The sequence below is a fragment of the Harpia harpyja genome, chromosome 2 (genome assembly GCF_026419915.1).
Source record: "Harpia harpyja isolate bHarHar1 chromosome 2, bHarHar1 primary haplotype, whole genome shotgun sequence".
Classification (NCBI taxonomy): Eukaryota; Metazoa; Chordata; class Aves; order Accipitriformes; family Accipitridae; genus Harpia; species Harpia harpyja.
The window spans coordinates 38899081-38918161 of NC_068941.1; the positions used below are offsets into that span (position 1 = coordinate 38899081).

Sequence of the window (19081 nt, forward strand, 5' to 3'; positions counted from 1 at the left end):
CAGAAGGAAATGTTTATCTGAACTCAGCAGGAAAACATTTGGGAGCTAGTTTTGAAGTGCATGGGCATGGAGGGGCTTGGAGCAAACAAAGCTCCCGACCCCTCTCTTTTTTGCCTCAGAATTAGCGTGGCTTCTTTCCCGCAGGTGCTGAGACTGAGTCGTCCCCATGTTCTGAAGGTGTTTCACAGCCCTGAAATAGGAAGGGCACAAGAGCCCATAGAAAAGCTTCCCAGCCTTCCCAGCTGAATGTATATGACTCTTATTGCTGTGACTTTCAAGGCTGGATGGTCAACCGCCTCTCTTATGTGCCTCTGAAAATCCTGCCATGTTCCCACTTCAATTAATCTCGAAGGTGGTTTCCAAAGAAGAGGAACATATCAGCTACAAATACTAAAACAGCTGAAATTCCTCACTTTGCAAATGGTTTCAGAGCCAAGTAAGGGCTGCCTGGAGACAAGCCTGATTCTCACCTTTCTGTGGCAGGTTATTTCTTCCTGGGCAGGGAAGGTTGCTGTTGAAGGGAATAGCATTAACATTTTTCAGTGACTTGGACATGGGGAGAAAGAGGCAGAAAGGAAAAGATGGCAGCAGGGTGTTAAAGCTACATTAAGGGACACAAGAAGCTTGGCTAGCTTGCAGAATTGAGCTAACTGGTTAACTGAGTGCCAAGACTGCAATTTTAGTATCTCAGGCTAAGGGGGTATTATTAACAGAAAGGGTGTCTCTTAAGAATCCAGACAAGGAATCCTATGTTTATGAAAGTTTAGGAAAACTACACTAATTGTAACTGTCCCTTGCCGAGCAGCCCCTCAGGTCCCCTGACGTCCTTGTAGCAGCAAGGTCTGTAAGTGCCTAGGGCTACCTCTTCATAAAAGCACAACTGCTGACAAAAGGAAATTGCATCATCCAGCCTTTCTTCTTCTTTAACAAAAAAAGGGGAAGTTTCACTGTAGTAGTGTTAATGGCAGCAGGATTAATTCTAGGAAGTTTGGCAATGTTTCTTTAAAAATAGGTCATTTAGCAGAATAATGAAGAGGAGTTGAACACTGACTCTCTTTGCCATCCTGACCTTGTATTCCTTACTCAGACACGAGCAGGGTGAGGACCCGGCTCTATGCGGCCCTCCAGAGCACCAAAAGCAGCAGCAAGATTGCAAAAAGAACAAAGTAAAGAAGAGCTACTGGGACCCCCTGGCTGCGCTAGTGCTCTAGATCTTTTCCTTTTCCTGATAAAGTTTGATGCTTTCTCCACTCTCCCCCCCTCCAGCGAGGTTCCCTCATGCTTGGGATGTTCAGGCTGAAGAGTACTGCCGGTTTGGTTTTGGCATATGTGAAAAAGTGGTTATTGTTGGTCAATATTGGAAATATCTCTTAGATTTTCCATGGTTAAATAACTGTCAGAAAGCCACATTCAGGAATGGCTATTACATACATATGCGCTGATCTTAGTGGCCACTGTTGGGGAAGAAATTACATGTGCCACGGTAGGAAACATAAGACATTTTTCATGAGCACTTAACCCATGACTCAAAGAGATTTAGTATCAATAACTGAGCCTGAGGGTGTTTTGCAGAGCAGTGAATAAAATATGGGTCCATACATACAGATCAAGGGAATATGATTCATTGATATTTATGATGGTTAGAGATAAAAATTATTTTCTTAGGTCCTCTAGTCAACCATCCTTTTTTCCCCTCAATCTTTTCCATATTGCAACAGAGTTCTCCTCACAGCTTGTCCTACGGTTTTGGAAATCCTGCTCCTATTTATCCCTAAAGGCAGATAGGAGAGTTAAAATCTTCCCGTTTGAAAACCTGCGTTTGACTTGAATCTCCGGGCACCGCAGAACCATTTCCTGTGCTTGCAGCAGAGATAGAAAATTCCACATTGGTGGGCATAAACCTAAATTAGATCAAAGCTTTCCAGACAATTAAAAGTCCTAACCCAAAATGTCTTTTGCTGCTAATATTTTTGCTTGGTTTTTTGTTTGGGGTTGGTTTTTTTTTTTTTCAGGCAAACAGGGCAGTGCTTCATACAGGAAGCCAAATTTGCCCGTCAAAAACAACAATCCAAATCGAAAGCGTGACAAGAGCTGATCCGCATTTGCACCCCCTGCAATTCCCCATGCAAATTTGTACAACTTCGCAAGCAAACGGCTCATTAGGTGCCCGGACAGCTATCCGTGGGCACGCTTCCTCAGCTGATGCACGCAGGGCTAGCAAAGGTGGACGGAGCGAGCGGATCCGGGATGTGCAGCTCTAGCTCTTCTTGCCGCGAAGAAGCTCAGCGCGTAGTTTTGTTTTCGGAGCTGGAAAGAACCGGCTGGTAGAGGAGGCAATGCAGAGCAAGCCCCGGCGCACCGTCGGGGCTCTGGCACGGCCGCCGAGCTCTCCCGGGGGAGCTGCCGAGGGGCCCGAGGGCCCCCCTGCTCGGCCCCATGCCCCTGAGGGAGGGCAGGAGCCTCCAGCTCCCGGGCTATAAAAGCCAGGCGAGGCCTGAGGTGGGCTTGGCGTGAGCTGGAAATGCCTCCCTGGAACCAGGTACGTGCCCGCGCCCTCCGCATTTGGGAGGGCTTGAGGCGGGGCGCAGGGGCTAAGCGCCGACGGGGCGCGGGGGGGGTCGAGGTGCCCTCTCCGCCGGCCGGGGCCCGCTCGCTGCCCCCCCCGGCAGCTGCCCCGCTCTCCCTGCGGCCGCGGAGGGGAGCCCGGCCCCGGCGCCGCAGCTCGGGCGCTCCCCGCCTCCCCCCGCCGGCCGCCGCCCCCTCTGCCAGCGGCCGGGAGGAGCCGGCGCCCGCTCCCGCTCGGCACAGCTCCCCGGGCGGCGGCGGAGGCTGGCCGGGGCCGGTCTGCCCGAGCCTCCCGCCGCCGCTGCCTCTTCGTAGTCGGCACGAATCGCCTGCCTCCCTCCCTGCCCCCCGCGGCGGGGAGGGCCACCCCAGCGGAGCCCTCCTCCCTCCCTCCCTCCGCCCTCCTCCCGCCGCCGCACACCCCGAGGAAGGGCTTGTTTTCCTGCCCGGATGATGAATTTCTCCGCAAGGTCATCCCTGCCCGCGGCGGCGGCGTGCCCGCGGCTCCCCGGGCGCCGCCGCGGAGGTAAGGGGCGGGGGAAGCGGGGGGGGGGGGGGGCGGTCGTGAGCACATCCACACACACACCCCCCACGCACCCACAACCCAGCAAGTTTTTTCGGCGCCGGAGAGGAGCGGGGTCGGTGCGTGGACAGGTGCCCGGCGGGGCGGGGGGCGGCCTTGCCCGGCGCGGGGGTGCTGGGCGGGCCGAGCCGTGCCCCCCTCCGCGGCGGCTGGGGGCTGCGGCCGCCCCGACGCCCGGGGGTGGGGGTGGCCGGGCCGGGCCAGCCCCGAGGGGGCCTCTCTAATCCTCCGCTGGTTTTTACCGGCGCTCGGGAGCGGCTTTGGCTCCCGCGCGTCCGGGAGCGCGGAAAACTTTAAAAGAAATAATGATGATAATAATAACAAGGTGCCCCCCGCCACCGGGCCGGGCCGGGGGGATGCGCGGCGCGGTCGCCACGGCAGCGGCGCGGTCGCCACGGCAACGTGTCGGTGGCCCGCGGCCGCGGTGTCGCAGCGCGGAGGGTGCCCCGGAGGCCGGCGCGGGGGTGGGGGCAGCCCCGGCCCCCCGCCTTCCGCCGCCCCGGCGTGGGGCTCGGGGCCAAGAGGCGTCCCCCGGGGCCCGCCCCGCGGCCGCGGCCTCCGCGGGGCGAAGCCGGACGGAAACAGACGTGTGGGTGTACCCACGTCGCCCGGGACGGGTGTCTGCGAAACCCGGGACTCCCGAAAGAGCGCTCTCGGGGCTGCTGGGCTGAGGGCGGGAGGGTGGTCCGCTCGGGCGGCGAGCTGGGCTGTTGCGGTCAAGTACCGGCTCGCCCGGCGATGCTCGCCCGCCCGCCCGCCTCGGCGTCGCGCTGCCGGTTCGCGTTGAGCAACCTGGCTCGGGGGGGTGTAGGGCCGGTCACAACCCCCTGCCGGGCCTTTTCTTTCTCCTGCTGAAGTCGGCGACAAAACTACGGATGGTCTCGCCAGCTCGCAGTCCGTGACTTGGCGTTGTCCGCAGATCAACCTGCTTTTTGCTCCCCGGGCAGGCCTTGGCTTTGTCAAGACTTTGTTCCCTTCATCCGCCTTTTTCTCGCAGGGGAAGGTAACAATGCTGCTGGTGGATTTATCAGAAGGATTTATGATGATCCCACAGTCTAACCTCTTCCATAATATGAAGCACAGACTGGTCCCCAGTGACTCTGAGGTCCGGCCCACCAGCCTCTTCAAACAGTCTTGATTAATGACTTCCAGCAATGGGGAACTGACTACATTCCTGGATAATTGGCTCCGATCATTAATCTCATTGTTAAATGTTTGCGTCTTTTTTCCGACTTTGAACTTCCCTGACTTCATCTTCTAGCTACTGGATCTTGTAATGCCTTTGTCTGTCAGATTAAATAGCTATCTAGTTTCAGATCCGTCTCTCTCTGCTCAAGTATTTAAGGGCAGTAATTAAATAGCCACTTAACGTTGTCTCTGATGAGATAAATAGACCGGGCTCCTTTGGTCTCTCCCTGGAATGCAGATGCTCCCCAGGAGAAGTGGCTGGGCCGCTCTTCTTCTCTCTCAGAGCCCCCACCGCTCTTCTTCTCTCTCAGAGCCCCCACCGTTGTCCTCGCCGGCCACCAGCGCTGAACAGTGGGTTCCAGGAAGGCTCTCGTTAATGTCACGTGCGGAGATAATAACATCGTGCTCAGTATTCCCCTGTCTATTCACCCAATGGTACGAACTTTGCTTTCCCACGACCACGCGGTGGGAACTTATGTTCCGTTAGTTACGTGCAGTGATCCCTGCGTTTCTTTGCGAGCCAGGGTTTTCTCAGAAGCTGGCTGCCTGTCCTGCAAGGGGCATTTAAATTAAATATTCCTACATGCATAACTTTGGATCTGCCTATATTAAAAGGATTTTTCCCTCCTTCTATCTCTTCGCTTCCAGGGAGTCTGCAGCTCGGGAATGACGCTAGAGCTCTGGTGTTTCTCCCTCTAGAAGTCAGCTGAGTTTTTTCCTCGGACCTCTGTGCTAAAACTGTTTTTCTTCTTCTTGGTAGCATTCTCTCCAGATGACCTTAAAGTTATTTGAAGTTTACTAGGGGAGAAGTTATACTGAGTAATATACAAACTGCAGACTGAAAGTGCCCATTACAGTGCATTGGTTTCGTAACTGCTTCTGTTCAGCTGTGCCTCCAAGTGTTGGTGAGAGAGAAAGAGATTTGCTTTCCTGTTTTACAGAACTGTAAATTCCACTGCCGGGTGTGTTGTCTAGGTTGATACATATATTGTCGTTATGTTGCGACTTAACTTGAATTTTGGGAGTTTTACTTACTCTGAAGTGTGCTGAAGCCTGGATTTATAGCTCTCTTTAGAAAGCGCAGTGCCTGAGAGTATGGGCCAGAGGTGGGTGTTTTTGACAGGATATTGTTGAGTTTTTCAGTAGCAAGTAGCAGCTCGAAGGGGACCGAAAGGATGAGATTGAGCAATCTGAAGGCATGTGCTGTGGGAGATGGTACAAAATACTAAAGTTCTTTGAAGTGGGCTTTTTTTGTTGGTTGGTTGGTTGGTTGGTTTCTTTGTTTGGGGGGAAGGGGGGGGATGTAACCACCTTGACTTACCCTCTCTAAGAGCTTAATGCATACTGAGGGAGGGTGATGTAAGAAAGGTCCAAAAACTAAAGACCTTGCCTGTACGTGCTGACCATCCCATGAAGTGAGGTGATGATCCTTGTCAGTAAGGTTTGTTTGCGTGAACGAAGATAGCAGGTTTCAGCCTTTAGAATGACCTAACTGTCTTCAAAGTGTTAAAATTAAGAAGAAGTATGTTCTGATTGTGTAATGACTTAAGTGTCAGGACAAAGAGCTTTCTTGAAATTTCACAAGGATTTTTTGTTTTTCTTTTCAAGTCCCTGAAAACATGTCTATACAAAAGATTGTGCTAAGTATAAACAGTGATGGACCCTTAAAAGGTCTGAAAATCATCACTGAGTTCAGATATCACATCTGATTGAATGGAGTAACCCTATGAGCTCTAGAGTTGTGGTGAATTTTCTACAGGCTGGTGTCAGCATCTTAGGAATTGTATATCCCCCCAGTATGAAATTTTGAAATTTTATTACCTGGGAGGTGTCTTCCCCCCCATCCATCCAAACTCAGCTTCTCTCCCCCAAACTGGCTAATTTCTCTGAGTTTTTTCAGCATATGCTTTCCCTTCTCAAGGTTGCATCTTTAAGTCCTTTTGCAGTCAGAAGAGCATGCATATGTTTCCACAGGGTGAATTGTCCCAAAATTCTTACATCCTTGAGTCATGATGCCCATCCAGGGTCAGCCCAGCATTAAGAACAGTGGCTGTTAGTTAACCCTACAACGCCAGGACAGACAGAAGATAGTATTTGTGAGTCTCAAATTTGCAGTGTCAGCTGAAAACTGTCCAGCAAGTGCAAGGTTAGAGTTAAGCAGATTTCATTAGCAAAATATGTTGGCAGTAGTAAAATTTGTCAGATTTGGGTCCTACAACTGTTACTGCCACCTTTTGTTTTTAACAACATAAACCCCCTCCATCAGATGCAGCCAAAGCTAAGGAGAACCTGATTATATTAAGAACAACATCCTGCCTCCGATTTGTTTGTGAAATCGTCACTGATGTAGGAGTAAAAGCAAGCTGCTCGTAGTCTTACAGCTACAGACAGAGCAAAATTTTGTAACTTGTATGACTGTGCTTCTAGCAGCGGATCATTTCTTAATTTGTAACTCCCACATTAAAGGCAGAGGTGGGATATAGGCTGAAGCTGGTGCCTTTGTGGATTTAAGAGCAATGCTGGATTTAGAGCTGATATTATCTAACAGCATGTAATGACTTCATAGCTGATAAAACCTTCATACCTGCCCTACAGGGTTACGAAGTGGTTCTATATGTGCAAAATTCTTTAAAATTAGTTGCATTGTTACTGGCAGTACTTTGATGTTATTATGGAAGATTAGAAATGTAAGAAAAGTCACCCAGGATTGTTTCTGTATTAACCTTGGATACAAATCAGGTGCCCTAATTGTAAGCCTCGATACTATGTGACAAGGTGTCTAAACTGATCCCATATTTGGTTTTACACATTGGATTATTTAGGTAAACATCACCTTCTTAAGAGTCAGAACAAAACAAAGATTGATAATATTTACTGGGGGAGGAGGAGTTCTGGATATGTTCTGAATGAAATTAAACTACCTTCCAGTAGGAAAAGCTTTTGAGAGCATATCTGAGCACAGTTTACTTTTGCAAATGGTAAAAATAGAAAAGGGCTACATGTATCTGGTTTATTATATACATGGATTTTGAACTCAGTAACAGTTCTATAGAAACAAAGACTTGTACTGATTAAAAAATTAATCACAGATGATCAATTACTTATTAAGGTTGAGCAATTCATTTCTTGGAGTCCGTGGCTAAGAGTTTGCATTTGTAAATTGGCAGCAGATCCGAAAAGGCAGAGGTGTCAGCACGCTGCTGAGTAAATAGGGAAAAAACGCAACGCCAACACTTGTGTGCGGGGTGTGGGGCAGAGAGACAAAGGGAAAGGTGGAAACCAAAGGAGTAATGACTAGGAAGCAGTGTAATATCATTTTGTCCCAATTTGTCCTCTGTCAGCAGTGGACACATGTACTTGGGGAAAATAATTAAGTGGAGGGAAGAATGCCAACAATCACAAATATTACAATGAATTGCTGTAAAAGCTTCTATCAGGGTGCTACAGGCGTGTCCACAGAGGACAGATTGAATTCTTCTTTTTGCCCCCTGTATCTCTGACTCCATGATCCTGTGTTACAAACCTTAGTGGCAGGTATGGAAGCTATTACCACAGCCGATATCAACCAGCCATCCAGGGAGATCCTGGGGTTTGGGTTTTGGTTTGTTTTTTGTTGTTTTTTTTTTTTTTGAATGATCCAGGAATGAGAGCCTGTATCTGTTTTATCTGTGGTTGTAATTGTTAGCAACACCTATTACTTTCACTGTTCATTTTACTATACTTATTATACATTAGTAAAATGTGGTAATAACAGTTGAGTTTGCTCGCTTCCTTGCCTGCTTTCCTCCCTCTGAAAGTAGTTATCTTAGAAGGACAAGAAGGAGTTAATCGAGGGGGACACAAGCAGACACCCCAGTGCTTTGTTAAACTATTAGTATCTGTAGTATTAGCATCTCTACATACTATTAGTATCTGTGTCTTACATAGTAGAGACCAGCTCTGAGCTAGGACTCAAAGCTTGTATCACTTGGCAAGTGATAACAATTCATTTTCCAGGCTAATTTATATCACTGTTGTCTAGCTTTGGAGATGAAAATATTCTGCTGAGGGAGTGCAGAAGAAGTTTTTTAGACTAGGATCATAAGAAGAGTGTATTGTGAGCTGAGATATTTCTCGTCTCCCTCTCGAGCAACTCTCACAGTCACTACTAAGGAAACAAAGTCAACTATGGTAAAATAGATACGAAGCACATTGCTAGATGGGAATCCTCACTGCGCTCTGGTGAACTTTTGATGCAGGAAGCAGCAGCATTACTACGTTTAAAATCATTCATATTGTCTATGGATTGATGGTAGTACCCAGTCTCATTTGCATGCCTATACATTAATGCACACACACAAATGGGGGGAAAAAGCAGTTTTTCTGGAAGGGTTGGCAGTCTAGCAAAGTCTGGCAAGAGCTAACAAAGCTACCTTAGTAGTTCAGTTAGCTACAGCTATGTATTTGTTCAACTGAAGCATAGATTAGGACTGAAGTAACTAGTGTAGGAAAGGTTGCTTGAAAAGAGCCTGCAATCAGAAGTGATGTATTCTTATTGTCTGAAAAAACAATATGCCAATCATAGGCAGAAAGTAGTGACAAATATTCAGCTTTGGAAAGGCAGATCTTCTTATTTGCCCTTTTTTCTGACCTTTTTTTCTGCTAAATGGACCAGGCGTTTCTAAAAGTCTTGAAAAGTAATCAAAGTTTGCTTGAATTCTCTCTGTGACACCTGTATCTTGAGATTCTGCTGTAGCTCAGTGATGGTAATCAATATTGTCAGGTCTTCACAATCATCATGCAGTTATCACCAGTTGGTGTTCTATCCCAAAGAACAGGATGGCTTTCTATGTGCATATGTGGTTTTCTTTTTCTTTTGGAGTAAGTTGAACAAATATTGGTTACTGTGATCGAGATCCCTGATCGCATTCTGGTGGTGAAAATCTCTTTCCCAGTGACACCAATGTGCAAACAAAGCTCAGTTTTTAAAAGGGAAGTAAAAAAAAAAAAAAAGAAAAAAAAAAAGGCAAAATGAAACAAGGTGCTGTGCAATTATTTTTACTGCTCTTCATGCAGAAAGACAACAAGTTCAAATAGAGGACATGAATACTATGCTACATTATGACTAATCTTAAAAGGATACTATAAAAAGCAATGGCTTCTCTCAAATGATGACAGTGAAGTCGGTGAAGACTTAATTCAGAAATTTTCCAGTGGCTCCAGGCCCCCTTTTTACATGCAAGACTGGACCTGCTGCTCCATGGAAAAATCACTAGAAATCTGAGAAAACCAGTCAAGGCGTTATCATGGAAACAGCGGGAATTTCCAACACAGGATAACGAAGGATCTGATGTTACCTTAAATTTGCATAAACAGGAGTCAATTCATTAACAATTGTGTGCAAAACAAAAATAGTTATGTGGTTGGGCATAAGTTTCAGATGGATGGATTTTTCCTTTCCTGGGTGGAACAGAAAAAGAAAGGAACAGTAGACTGGTTACTAATCTGATTTTACATGGTTTTGGGAAGAGATGAGTGTTCCTGTTGGTAGAGGGTAGAGCTGGAGCGGGGTTTCTCTGGTACCAGGGAAATGTGGTGTCTGTCAGCTTAGGGGTGAGCAGAGTCCCTTAACCTAAAGCCAGACTGACTGAAAGTGAGTTTCTACTCCTGGGCAGTCATTTTGCCTTAGTAAAGAAACTGTAAAACGTTTTGAAGTCCAAGGACTGGTCCTTTACCTCCAGTGTGTTGCCAGTGGGTTCTTAGTCCAAAGAGTAGCACGTCTGCTGAGTAGTCAGGGAACAGTCCCTCCCCTTCCACAGGGCCCCAGGACTCTGACTGTGGAGTATTTCCAAAAGCAGGGTCGAACAGCAGAGTAAATCTGGAAAGTCAGTGTAGTGGACTGTATAGGAAATCTTCTAGCAAAGAAGATGACATGGGCAGGGCACTGTTGCATTTTACCAAGTCCCCATTTTCTTAGACTGCTGGAGCTACATACAGTTCAGAGCAGCTTTTAGGATGTCCTTTGGGCACTCAGGAATGAACTAGATATCACCAGGTCCCAACTTCAGAAAGCGGAGAGGTGTAAAAGTCCTATAAATCTTCCCAGCTCAGCTCTCCTGGAAGCAGTCTGGCTGTTGGGGAGTTAGCTAGCCCTTAGTATTTAATGAACTAAAGGGTCGCTATCATCAATGTCACTCTCCTTCCTCTGAAGCATCAGTTTCATGAAAAACTTCACACAGTTGAAAGACTTAGCTTTTGAGATGAGTCATTAGGAAAATGATAAAATATAATAAGCATGCTGGGGGGTGTAGGAAGGGGTAGAAGTAATGTGATAAAATATTTGTCAGAAAGATGATACTCTGAGAAGAGCTGTATGGAAACAAGATGACAGAATTATTCCACCCTGAAAGGCTGGTATTTCACAACAAGTGCTGAACTTTTTATACCACTGCAGCACACCACGGCATCTCCATATTTATTAAAAGAAAATGTTAATCCTCCCCTTGAGGTTAATAATTAGGGAGTATCTGTTAAAAGCCAGTAAACAGGCTATGAAGGTCTGCATAAGTTTATGAGGACCCAGATTTCTGCTCAAGCTAAGCAGTAGCCTTACAGGATCCTCTGTTTCAGTACTCTGAAAAATAACGTACCAGTTTCCATCCAGTCTGTAGGGACAGGTACCCCAATTGCAAACGCAGCTGTGGTAACATTTAACAATTCTTAGTTGCAGCATCAAAGGCATTTTCACAGAAAGGGTAAGTGATATTTCGAAGGGTCACCCCAGTCCATGGTATGGCAGAATAAAGTGACCAGGCTTTCGGGCCCCTGCCTGCTGTCCGGTCCTTCAAATAAACCCGTTCATGCCATAAGCATGAGCACTGCTAATTGCAAATGTGCTTTCACCTACCTCAGCCAAGGGCTGAATAGACTTGGAAGACCCATACCTATGTGATTTCAGGTCAGGACTGTGCAGAATTTGCTGCTGTTTATCTTGTGCCTGAGAACATAGGGTTCATAGGGCTAAATTCAGCCCCATGTTTTGGGGCTGAGTTTTGGCCGTGTGCTAACGATGTTAGAAATGCATGAGGATGCACTGCAAACTATGACTGAGGAATAAAAGCTGTTCATTCATTTCCTGAGAAGTCAAGCAAGCTCCATCAGGAGATGCAGAGGGAAGATTTAACAAATGGGTATTACAGAAGGATTAACTTCATTAATTTAGCTGCTTGTGCTTTGGCACTTAGGAATTAATCCAGCCTTTATTGATTGTTTAAGTCTTGATTAGCTTGATGCCTAAGAAATGGAAGGGACAAGCAGTTTCCTCCTGCGTATAGCAGGCACAGAAACTTACAGAGAGATGGTCTTCCCTTTGGTGAGGAGAGGGGTCTTTACCTCCTGGCTGGGTTCAGTGTACGCCTCAACTTAAAGGGAACAATTCAAACCTCAAGTCATGGGGCTACTTTACACCATCCACAGTGCAATATAAACAAATAATATCCTATCATAATGCCCGGGAGCCTTCCTCAGAAATACTCTTGTATGAAATGATCTACTTTGAGAGTTGCTTCCAGCAAGACCCTGCTTGGCCATTATCATAGAAACATGTGCAGTTGATATTGGGAAATAGCAGAAGAGTATTTATCCAGTTCAGAAGATGCTCTTAATATGAAGGGCCTCAGGGGAATATTGCTTGGAAAATGTTTTTTCATAATAAAATGACCTATTTTAGAATTACAGTTTTCCATGCTGGAGGAGGCAGGAAGGTGGCAGGAGGCTTGCCAAAGAGATGGGCAATAAGCACGCTCACACTTGCTCCCTAACAAGACGATGAGTGGACTGAATGCATTAATAAGGTAGCACACAGCGTTTTTTCAGCTAGGTTCCTGCATGCGGGCTATTTGTATGTGTCTACTACATCCAAATCAACATGCCTGCAGGAATGTGAGCAGACGTTCCTATCGGCAGCCAACCCAAACACACAGACGACAGGGAGAGAGCCCACACAATGTCTGTTTGAGCCGCTCCTCAAAAAGCCTTAGGAGAAGAAAATAAAGTAAAAAGAGGACAAAGCTAATAACAGTTTTGTTAAGTATCTACCAAGAAAGCAAGCTTCAATTACATTACACTTCTAATACTATGATCCCAAGCAGTGAGCTGTGTGACAAGTGTTATTTGCTGTTACTCATCAGTTCCGTCTGTACAGATGCTCCAAGACAACCCACATGTTGTTGCTTCTCCAGTGGCAGAGCCTGCCTTCTAGTGACTAATGAATCCCACCTACTCAGCCTCAGTTTGTCTCACATTTTGTCTGTTGAAACCTTTCGTCTTTTTCAACGTGATTTATAATCTAACTCCAGCAATCAAATTAGTCTTTAACCACCACATGAGTTCAACTAGTTGGCAATCAAAGCCATGCCTGCTGTTGTAAAATCACATCAGAGACAGTAGCTAACATGCTGCTCAGAAAAAAAAAACCTTAATTAGATGGGTGAAATTTGACCCCGCAGTTACAGGCTGTAATTCCTTTGATGCAAACCCCATTAATGGAGCTGCTGTAGTTTATATGAGGTATAAATTTGGCCTTTTACCAGAGGTACCTAACCAGAGATATTAAATTGATATGAAATTATTCCAAACACCATAGTTGCCATTCTGACATGAAGCCAAACACCACCATCCTTTCAGTCATCCTATCTTAGGCAGCTGATTCAGAATGAATTTAGGGCAGATGAGGTAGAGATGAATGGACAGAATATATAGCTGTGGTACTTCAGCCAGCCAGTAGCATGCCCTTTTAAACACTTGTCCTCTACAGTCTTTAGTGATGGTCTTGAAATACTCCTGGCTTGTGCAGAGCAATGTTGCCACCCTAAACAGCAGATAACGATGGATAATGAACTCCCAAGAGTTAAAAGTTTGATTGTATCAGGGCTTCTGCAAATCCGGAACCCATCACCAATGTGCTTTGCATGGGTGCAGTGCACTGTGCAGAAGGTTTCAAGCCCAAAGTTTTCTATGCAATGGTTTGTTGCAATAGCTTCCTATCATTAAGAAAGACCAGAGTGGTAGAAAATTTGCAGAGAAAAAGACACTGAATAGGTCTTGTCACGACCTTCTCGGTTCTGTGTCTGGCTGCAGAGAGAAGCTTTCTAATCACTTTTATGCAGTCTTCCTGATGCTTCTTTGAACCTTTTTCTGAGTGGTTAATGATTCAACTTCTCACATCTTGAATGGCAACAGCAGTGTAAAAGTACCTGTTTTCTAGCAGACCATATGGTGGCTCTTGCTAAGCTTATGCTCAGTGAAGTTAAAGACTCAGTTAAATCTATTTTAGGGTGGACCCATTAGCTTAGTTTTGGAGAGCATTTTGAAGAAGAAATGTGCATGAAACTATATATTACCCCTTGAATTAATGCAGTATTCTTCCATCTCTCCTTCCCCCTCTTGAAGGCTGACTTTGTGTGTTGTGTGTAGAATTTCATCCACGGGCTCCTGAGCTGAGCTCCACGACCAGAATATAACTGAGATAAATCTCCTGTAGTCACCTAGTCTTGATTTGAAATTCTTCAATGCTGACAGTTGAAATAGTTAATCAGTCGTATACACTTAATGACTAATTCTGCCTTTCTTGAAAGAGTTAAGCCTATTTGCTTTCCTTTTTTTGCTTCTTATGTTCCTGTACACAGAAAAATACTTTCTGTATAGTCAGAAAGCAGCTTTTTGAATAGTGTTTGCTGTTAGTCACCCATTGGAAAAAAGAGACTTAACTGATTACAAAAAAAATCAGGAAATGGGAAAAAATAGCCATCAGAGGCTTAGAAAGACAGAGTAATGCTTACAAAGTGCAAGCTGAGCGTGCAGCGGGAGGTAGCAAGAGGTATGAACATGGTCCCCACCACAAATATGTCTTTCAAAATGATGCTATACCATGGTGCAAAACATGATTTTAAAACATCCATTTCTTATGAACAGTTTCCTGTCCTTGAGCTATATGAAGCTGTGAAATGGTCTGGCAAGGAGCACGGAGTAAGAGACAGATGGGGAATCAGTGCTGGAAGAGTGTTCAAGCCTAGGTCCAGGAGGCAGAGGGCCAACAAATTTCTGTATCACATGGACCAACCAACTTGCTTTCTCCTGTATGTCCTCTTTTTTTCTGCAAGAGCAGCTCTCCCCTTCACCTCTTACCTCCTCCTACCTTCTTACCTGGCCAGAATTCCCTCAGCTGTTGCAGAGAGGGGTCAGCCTCATAAATGGAATAAAGTCATTGAGGCCACATGGGAGAAGGCTGGTGTTTCCAGGATCAGCATTTAGACTCATTCTCTAGTTTTGTGGGAGACACTTAGGACTGAGGCATGCTAACCTTGAAATTCAACAGCTGAGAAACTCGATCTAGTTGCTGCCCAGAGAAAAGAGCAGGGGGCTAACAAATTTCCATGTGTTGTGGCATTTCCCTTTAAAAAAGTGTGTGGTAAAGCCCACACACACTAGGGGAAAGGAACATGTTTTCTGTCCTCTTGGAAAAGTAAAAGAATGAGAGTTTTGAAGTGGTGATAGGGGGGTTTCCAGCCCATCTGCAGTGCTAACCAAACATCTGTCTCTCTCGAACCACCTCCTGTGGCAGTCCACCTTTGCAAAAATGTTTTTCTCCTGTTGACTTGGGGTAGAACAAACCCAACAGTATTCCTGTGGCTGCCCACGCCTATGGTTTAGAGTTGTTAATAAATAGATGAGAGAGCAGAGCGAACAGAGCAGAGGTAGTGATGATCAAGCTATAGTAATTACCTCGACTGTACTGACCAGCAGCTGAGCAGGGATGGAGCGAAAGGTGCAGGCCCCTCACCTCAGTGACAGCCAAGCTTCTTGGAGAGGGGCCTGAAGTTTTCATAATATGGTTATACAAGAAATACCTGATTAATTGTTCTTAGTTTCCTAGCTCTATAGCCTGGACTTACTGGATCTTCTGACCCAATCTGCCTCTCTGTCCACATACTTCTTCCATTCATTCTTGGTCTTCTCTGAGTCCCCTTGCTGAAGCACACAGGCTATGGATTTATAGGAAGGATCATTCAGAACAAATTGCCAGCCTTGCTCTCTGCAAAAGCAGCAGCTCACCTGTAAGAAGAAAAAAAGATAATCGAGTAGAGTCACTTGCTCAGTACCTTATTGCCTGCTTCCCTGTTCGCACTGGGTGTCCTCTGTTGTCAAATGTTCATATCCCATCCAGTCCCATGCCCTGCCCAAGCTTTCTGAAGAGCAAGAGCATTAACAGAGCCTTTTCCGAAAGTGCTTACCTGCTTGTATGAACACTTACAGCTCTGCAGTGGTTGCAGGTATGTTTCTTGGGTGGATGGCCTTCCTAGTCAGTAACATCCTTTGCTTGTTCAGCTTTAAGGTGGTGCTTTGGGGGTTTAGTAGCTTTGGGGTTTTTTTCTTCACAAATGCTGGCAGCAGCGTATTTGGTACACTTGTTTGGGTTTCTAGCTTGTGCTTTAACAGAGGTACCAGGCTGCTTTGCCTCTTTATAGATTCAGGACTTGCTGTATGGCAGTAATCCAGCAAGGGGAGACACCCCTTTGAATATTTTTTGGTAACGTTTCAGAGGTGGATCTCTAAAGCCAGATTCCTCCACTTGTGATTGCAAGGAGTTTTTAGTAGTAGATGATGAGATGTAGGAGAAAGGTGTTCTGCAGTTAAATCACGGGCATTAGACACTGACTGTTGCATAGTTTTCTCTGTGATCTTCAGCTGTGTTAGCTTCTAAAGAAGAGGCAGAAAAAGTACCAGTTGCTACCTCTGCTCTGTACCTTGCCTGTTTAAGCTATGAATGTTTAGTATATCTATGCTCACACGTAGCATCCAGCAAAACGGCAGAATATGTTAGGGCCTTCTGGCATTTCTTGGATAAGAACAGGAACAAAAGAAATGGTATTTTCAAAAACATTGAGCAACTTTTGATTCCCACTGGCTTTACTGGTAATTCTGATTATTCAGCACTTTTGAGAAGCAAACTTATTTGATTTCAGCACCTAGCTTTAATCACCCAGATTAGGCTAGATGACTATCTTTATGTTAGCATATATCAAGTTTTATGTGCATATGTATGTCTGTCTGCAATCACATATGTATGCATAGTTTGTGGTAATAAAAACTGTATCCATATATAGGATTTCAATAAATGTGGTTGGAAGCCTACTGTGCATCCACAGCTGTCAGATGGCAGGTTGAAGTATCTAGTGCTTATCTTCAAGAAGGTCCTGTGTGGAAAAAACCCATCTTGTCTGGATTTTCATACTGGCTCTAAGGTTGCCATGTGTTTTCTTGCTTCTTCAAGTATGCCTTTGTGCATAAGACATCTATGTTCAATGTGAGTCCAGTAATTAAGCCCTAAACTGTGAATGATCCTTTTTCACACCCTGCCAGCTTCCACTCCAGCTGACTCAGAAACAAGGACAAAGCTATCGCGCAGCCCCGCTCGCCCACAGCTGTGCTCTAGCAAGGTACAGCCTGACCTCAGCTCACTTCTAAGATTTGCAGGTTAAATATGCTGGCAGCTTGAGCAAGGGCAGCTAAAACTGCTCCAAAGAGGAGTAAAAAGGAACGCAGCTTGATGTGAGGAGCTGGGCATTAGGTGATAAACTCAGTAATTGCTTGGGGCTGCCACATCTCCTTTTTTTTTTTTTTATTGAATGCTTGGGGGGGTATGTTTTGCTTTTGTACCGGGAAGCAGCTGCATGTAGCTTGAGAAACTTGTAGTTTCACCATACGTGAAGGTGAGCTGGAGGGATAGCTGCCACGGTGAGCACCAGTCACGCTGCTTGTGGGGCTGTCTGGTTTGGGCTTGGCCAGGTGGTCAAAGCAGCCAGCTTCAGTAAAGCTGAGACTTTGTTAAACCCAGATGTAATATATCTTGTTTCAGCTGTCATTTTAATTAATGCTAATTATAATCATTAACCAATTTGGCAATCATCCTGAGGGACAGTGATTCAAGTCAAAGTTAATGCCTTCTACCAGTGCCTCCATCACAGTGTGAGTTGCTTCAGTCACCTGATAAATGGAAATGTAAATATGCCTGGCTTAAATGCAGAAGAAATGAGGAGAACAGGTATGCGCAGTATTAGGCTCGGTGTAAACCTTGAACTCTAGCTCTGGAACATCTCAGCCCTTGACAGGAGTGGGGATGTCACATTAGCTGGTGTAAGCCATCATGGCCTTGCAGAAGGTCTAGGGTATGGACCATACGTCTGGCATGGATAAGGCAGAGGTCCGGAGTATGGATACAGCTGTGCCATATCGCAACAGGCAAAGCTTTGGCTTATGATGATGCCAGTAATTTACTCCCAATATTATTATTAGCTTTGAAAGGGTTTACAAAATAAGACATGCTGGGTCTCAGTTTCCAGCATGTTTTATTGAACTAGTTTCCAGATTTTGCATTACTATCTCTTAAATATTTGCTGTCTTGAGGAAGTATTTCTGGTTTTAGTTCAGTTCTAACACCAAATAAGGATTTGTCTTATGAGCATTGTGATTTTTAAGAATTCAGAAGCAGAGAATGTAATTATTCTTAAGCCTGTGAAAATCCACATTTAAAACATAGTATAAAAAGCTGCAGGCTGTCGGGTACCTTAGTCCCCCTTGTTGGGGCTGGAAGGATGGAAGCACATTGAATCTAAGGATAAAAATACATGTTTTGAACAAGCCATTGTTAGGAGACAATTCTAATAGCAGGGAGGATGGTTCCTGCGATTGTTAGCGCGAGAGATTTTTACACCCCTGGGCTGCCTGCAAGGGCAATTCTGAAAAGCTATTACCATCAGACACCTGTGAGATAGACTGCAAATAACGAGTTGTTTCTAAAATAAGCTGTCATACAGCACAGCTGTTGGTGTTTTTCTTTGCTGCAGGAAGGCAGAGGTGTTGAGAGAGTGACTTGGTGACTGAGTTGGCTTCTTCAGCCAGGGAAAGCACTGAAGTCTCTTTGTTCAAGCACATCCACGTGGTGGATGGAGATGACTTAAGAGCCTCTCTTTGTCCTGAGGAGCTCTCTGAACATATAGGGAATTTCAGGACTCAAAGTTAGTGAAGTAAGGTTTGGGGGTTGATTTTTACCAGTGCTGAGTTGGTATAGGTGCCAGTACCTCCTTTTTCTCAAGCCAAGAGCCAGAACAATAAGTTTCTCTCAGTTTTACCTGATCAGATCTGCCATGGTGGCAGTCGCTGTCATGTGGGAGGTTTCTCAGATGTGTCTTTCAACACTTTCTGTCAGCTCTGAGTGGAGACTGAAGAAGACATGGTGTAGTTTATAGGTGTAATATTTTACCAACGTGTTCCTATCTAGCATTTGCCTTCATTAGGTCAAGTGGCTGGAAGCCATCACACAACTGCAGTCCTGTGTACATGGTTAGGCTGTTCTGTCGTTTCTGGATATAAAGAATGATGGTGTGACTGATTAGCTGCAGTACATAACAAGTGTTATTTTTCCTGGCTTTGCATGGTGCCATTTAGGATGTGTCATCCTGTCCCTGCTTGGTTAGCACATCCTGCTTTCCCCATGTCCCACGTGCAGTACCTCATCAGTTAAAAAAATAACAACAAATGAGGTGCTGGTCTCTGGTTTGGTCCAATTCCACCAGGGTCAATATTCAACAAAATAAAGCATATAGCCTCAAGTAAAGAAAAAGAAGAGTCTGAGACTGAGATGACAGCTTTTCATGTAACAGTCGCACCGAAGTCGTATCGTGAGAAGTCATATCGTAAGCTCGTGTG

General features: G+C 45.5%; 1 protein-coding gene across 3 annotated transcripts in view; it reads left to right on the forward strand.

The window, feature by feature from the left end:
* The first annotated feature begins 2014 nt into the window (after positions 1 to 2014).
* GPRIN3 (GPRIN family member 3) overlaps positions 2015 to 19081 on the forward strand; it is a 35147-nt gene continuing 18080 nt past the window's right edge. For 2 of the 3 annotated variants that reach the window (XR_008233432.1, XM_052776456.1), the window contains exon 1: positions 2764 to 3091. The gene's annotated coding sequence lies outside the window, so the exon portion shown is untranslated. Of the gene's footprint in view, positions 2540 to 2763; positions 3092 to 19081 lie in introns of those variants that run through there. The other variant, XM_052776469.1, reaches the window with a different exon arrangement.